The following is a 5675-nucleotide window of genomic DNA, read 5'->3' on the forward strand; positions in this document are numbered from 1 at the left end:
TCCAAATAGAGTATATGGGAGAGATTGCAGTGTATAGGCCCAATTTTCAGCCCATGTTTAACACAGGCATTTAATACAATTTTTGATGTAATGCTTTGCAGCAGGGTTCATTCCTGCACTTCAAATATAGTATAAAGCAGAGGCTGCAGTATCGTGGCACCAGTGCCTAAGGCCCAATTTTTCAGCCCCTGTTTAACTTGGGCATGTAATTAAAATTTTTAATGCAATGCTTTGCAGCAGGGCTCATTCCTGTACTCCAAATAGAGTATATGGGAGAGGTTGCAGGGTCGTAGCACCAGCACCAATGGCACCAGCCCAATTTTTCAGCCCCTGTTTGATAGGGGTGTGTAATTACAATTGTTGATGCAATGCTTTGCAGCAGGTCTCATTGCTGCACTCCAAATAGAGTAAATGGGAGAGGTTGAAGGGTCGTGGCACCAGCACCAGTGCCACCAGCCCAATTTTTCAGCCCCTGTTTAACAGGGGCATATAATTACAGTTTTTGATGCAATGCCTTGCAGCAAGGCTCATTCCTGCGCTCCAAATAGAGTATATGGGAGAGATTGCAGTGAATAGGCCCAATTTTTCAGCCCCTGTTTAACAGGGGCATTTAATACAATTTTTGATGCAATGCTTTGCAGCAGGGCTCACTCCTGCACTCCACATAAAGTATATGGGAGAGGATGCAGTGTGATGGCACCAGCACCAGTGCCTAAGGCCCAATTTTTCAGTCCTGTTTAACAGGGGTGTAATTACAATTGTTGATGCAATGCTTTGCAGCAGGGCTCATTCCTGCACTCCAAATAGAATATATGGGAGAGGTTGCAGGGTCATTACACCAGCACCAGTTCCACCAGCCCAATTTTTCAGCCCCTTTAACAGGGGCATTTAATTACAATTTTAATTTAAATGCTTTGCAGCAGGGCTCATTCCTGCACTCCAACTAGAGTATCTGGGAGAGGTTGCAGTGTTTTGGCACCAGCAAGCAGTGCCTAAGGCCCAATTTTTCAGCCCCTGTTTAACAGAGGCATGTAATTACAATTCTTGATATAATATTTCAGAGCAGAGCCCGTTACTCTGCCCTTCTGAGAGTAACTGTGGGGATTTATAGTGTTGTGGCACCAGCACCACCACCACCAAAGGCCCAATTTTTCTACCACTATTCAACAATGGCATGTAATTACAATTCTTGATATAATCGTTCAGAGCAGGGTGCTCCAGTGCCCACCAAGAGTCACTTTGAGGGCTTATATTGTTGTGGCAACACCAACACCTTAGGCCCCCATTACTGCAGAGCATATAGGGCAGGAACCTACTTTCAAACATCCAACTTACAAATGTCTCCTACGGAAGGAGACATTAGGAAGTGAGATGAAAAAAAATGGATGGCAAAATAAATTATACAGAGGTGATAACTCTTCCCTATTGTCAGGGCTGGCTTAGCCCTTCCTCCTCTGGGCTGGCCGCTCAGCTGTCGGCTAATTGCCAGATTTGATTGTACTTCTGTCTCTGTCTGTTTCATGGTTCCTGACACTATGTTTTCCAAAAAGCTTAAAAATCGATTTTTGGACTGGAGCTACACTTTAAAAATGTACCAGTTCAAAATTAGAAACAGTTTCTTAACACAACAAACCTACACAGTCCCTGTCTTGTTTGCACCGCCTGTATACTCCTGTTCTGAGTATATAGGGCCTAAGGTCCCATGCCTTTCCTTTTTTAATATGGGTATGTGGTTACCCTTAATATCCAGACAAGACCCAAAGGGGCTGGTAATGGGCACGGGGGCTACCCATGCCATTTTTTTCTCAATGATTTTCATCTGTATTGCCGGAACCAGACATTACATTAAAACCTGAAGCAGTTTTAGGGTTAGGGTTAGGGTTAAGACTTTTTTTCCATTAACCACTTAAGAACCGCCCATTGTCGATTAACGGCTTCAGGGCGGTTGTTTAACTCTGAGAGGCCGTTAATTAACGGCCTCTCAGAATTCTGCTCTCACGAGCCCCCTGGGGCGCGCACACGAGAGCATCCGTGACCGATGGACCACGGATCACGGTAAACGGCCGCTCGTCGTTACCGATTACCACGTGATCACTCCATCAAACGACGGAGTGATCACTTGTAAACAAACCGGCGTCATGTTATGACGCCGGTTCCTCCCTCCCCCTCTCTGTACCGATCGGTACAGCGGAGGGGGAAGAGATCAGTGTCAGCAGCGCTGTGGGCTGCATCTGCAGTGCCTACATCACTGCTCACCGAAAATTAACCCCTCAATTCCCTGCCAATACTCTGCAATTCCCAGCAATACTCTGCAACACTCTGTAATACCCTGCAGCACTCTGCAATACCCTGCAACACCATCCAATACCCTGCAACACTCTGCAATGCTCTGCAACCCCCCGCCAATACCCTGCAATGCTCTGCAACACCCGCCAATACCCTGCAACACTCTGCGACACCCGCCAATACCCTGCAACAATCTGCAATGCTCTGCAACACCCGCCAATACCCTGCAACACTCTGCAATGCTCTGCAATACCCGCCAATACCCTGCAACACTCTGCAATGCTCTGCAACACCCGCCAATACCCTTCAACACTCTGCAATGCTCTGCAACACCCGCCAATACCCTGCAATGCTCTGCAACGCCATACTCTGAGATACCCAGCCATACTCTGAGAAACCCAGCCAAACTCTGAGATACCCAGCCATACCCAGCCATAGTCGGTGATACCCTGCAATACCCAGCCATAGACATCCCCCCCTCCCGCCGCCCTCCGGTGCTTCTACCGATTCGCCAATACGATCAAAGTCAGAATCTTTTTTTTTTTCAGGCAAAACTAAAATAAATAAAGTAAAATGAACAATATTTTTTTTTTTTTTAAAGCGCCCCTGTCCCCATGTGTTCACATGCGGAAGCGAACGCATACGTAAGTCCCGCCCACATATGAAAACGATGTTCAAACCACGCATGTGAGGTATCTCTGTGAACGTTAGAGTGAGAGCAATAATTCTAGCCCTAGACCTCCCCTGTAACTCAAAACATATAACCAGTAAAAAAAATTTAAATCATCGCCTATGGGGATTTTTAAGTAGCGATGTTTGGCGCCATTTCACGAGCTTGTGCAATTTTGAAGAGTGACATGTTAGGTATCTGTTTACTCAGCGTAACTTCATCTTTCACATTATGCAAAAATTTGGCTAACTTTACTTTGTTTTGTTTTTTCTTAAGCACAAAACAGTTTTTTTTCCCAAAAAAAGCATTCGAAAAATTGCTGCGCAAATACCGTGCGAGATAAAAAGTTGCAATGACCGCCATTGTATTCTCCAGGGTGTTTGCTAAAAAAACATATAAAATGTTTTGGGATTCTATGTAATTTTCTAGCAAATAAATTATGATTTTTACATGTAGGAGAGAAATGTCAGAATTGTCCTGGGTGCTCCAGAACGCCTGATGGTGCTCCCTGCATGTTGGGCCTCTGTATGTGGCCACACTGTGTAAAAGTCTCACACATGTGGTATGTGGTACTCCCGTACTCGGGAGTAATAGCAGAATGTGTTTTGGGGTGTAATTTGTGGTATGCATATGCTGTGTGTGAGAAATAAACTGATAATATGACAATTTTGTGAAAAAAAAAGTAAAAAAAATCTTGATTTTGCAAAAAATTGTGGGAAAAAAATGACAACTTCAAAAAACTCATCATGCCTCTTTCTAAATACCTTGGAATGTCTTCTTTCCAAAAAGGGGTCATTTTGGGGGTATTTGTACTTTTCTGGCATGTTAGGGTCTCAAGAATTGAAATAGGCCGTCAGTACTTCAGGTGTGATCAATTTTCAGATATTGGCACCATAGCTTGTGGACTCTATAACTTTCACAAAGACCAAATAATATCCACCAATTTGTACTTATTTTTACCAAAGATATGTAGTAGTATAAATTTTGGCGAAAATTTATGAAGAAAAAATTACTAATCTGCTAAATTTTATAACAGAAACAAAGAAAAATTCATTTTTTTACAGAATTTTCTGTATTTTTTCTTTTATAGCACAAAAAATAAAAAAACAAGCGGTGATTAAATACCACCAAAAGAAAGCTCCATTTGTGTGAAAAAAGGACAAAAATTTCATATAGGTCCAGTGTTGCATAACTGAGTAATTGTCATTCAAAATGTGAGAGCACCGAAAGCTGAAAATTGGTCTGGTTATTAAGGGTGTTTAAGTGCCCAGTGGTCAAGTGGTTAAATGTAATTTTGTGCATGGACTGTTCTCAACACGGAAAACATGTGGCACTTCACAGGCATACTATAGACCCCCCCCGGCACGATATTTAAAGGAATATTTCACTTTTATTTCACTTTAATCAACATTAAAATCAGTGCTCCCAAAAACAGCGGCCGTTTTTAAAAACATTTTAGGCATTGACCCATGTCCCCTGGGGCAGGAACCAGGTCCCCAAACCCTTTTTAGGACAATATATTGCATATTAGCAATTAAAATTAGAACTTTTTATTTCAAACGTTTGAGTCCCATAGACTTCAATGGGGTTCTAAAGTTCGCACAAATCGCTCAAAAGTTTTGGTGCAAACCGATCCGGGAGGTGTTCGGCTCATCCCTAATCTACACAAGTTAACTACCAAAAAATGCACTCTAGATAGAACCAATGATTACAATGGTACAATACGAGTAGCAAGCAACAAACAAGCAATAATACGATGACCTATAAGATCTCAACTACAAATACTGTGTATAGAAACAACTCTCTTTCTTTTATCCTAGATCTCATCTCCCTCTTATCCTTCCCCCTTTTTATTCTCCTATTTTTTTTTTTTTTTTTTTTTAGTTCAAAAGAGTTTTATTGAAATATTGAGGTCATAACAGAGTTGAAACTCCCACGCAGGGGAGATCTTAAAAATGAAAACATAACAGGCTGTACCAAAGAAAAAAAGGATGTTCCATACCAAAGCATCTGATAAAAATCTCTAGAAGTAACAGCAAGGAGATCCTAGTACATGAGAGGATCAGGAGTATGGTTTAACATAAACATCTAGGGTGAATATTTAACTCCTGAAGAAAATCAGAATAGAGAAAAAAGGAAAGGAGTACTAGGGGAACCATAAAGGAGAGACAGAGTATAGAATATTAAGCATAAATGAACCCTCTCTCCAGGCGGCCAGGAGCCCCGACACCCCGACAGGGAACTCACTGTGTCGGAGCCCCGTGGCCCACCCGGATCCGAGGACCAGCTGAGTTCAAATCACATAATACCCTGCTTAGCGTATTCTGAGAACGAAACTAACTAAAAAACTAAAAGGTAAAACCTGGCAGAGACCCCAGGGGGTCCTAAACACAGGCTTGGCTCACAACTAAACGTGGGGACTAGCCCCTGGGAGGGTGTAGCCAACAATAGACAGTGTGAATAATTCAGGCCTAGAAGCACCTATTGAGCCAAAGCCTGTTCAGAGGAACGTCAGCCGCCCTCCCTCAGCCCGGCTGTGCCGGGGGGAGGAAGGGAAGAGATAAGAGGGGGAAAGTGAGAAGGAGAGAAGAAATGGTGAAAGAAGAGGGGGGAGGACAGTACGGAGCGGAGGGTGCCTGGGCCAAGGAGAGTGGGAGGTAGTCGGGGGGGAGTTCAGCTCTCGGGGCGGAGCAAACAATGAACCCGATTACTGAGACTA

Source organism: Lithobates pipiens, unplaced genomic scaffold (genome assembly GCF_037356315.1).
Source record: "Lithobates pipiens isolate NorthernLeopardFrog02 unplaced genomic scaffold, aLitPip1_a1.2 Scaffold_160, whole genome shotgun sequence".
In the NCBI taxonomy this organism is placed as follows: Eukaryota; Metazoa; Chordata; class Amphibia; order Anura; family Ranidae; genus Lithobates; species Lithobates pipiens.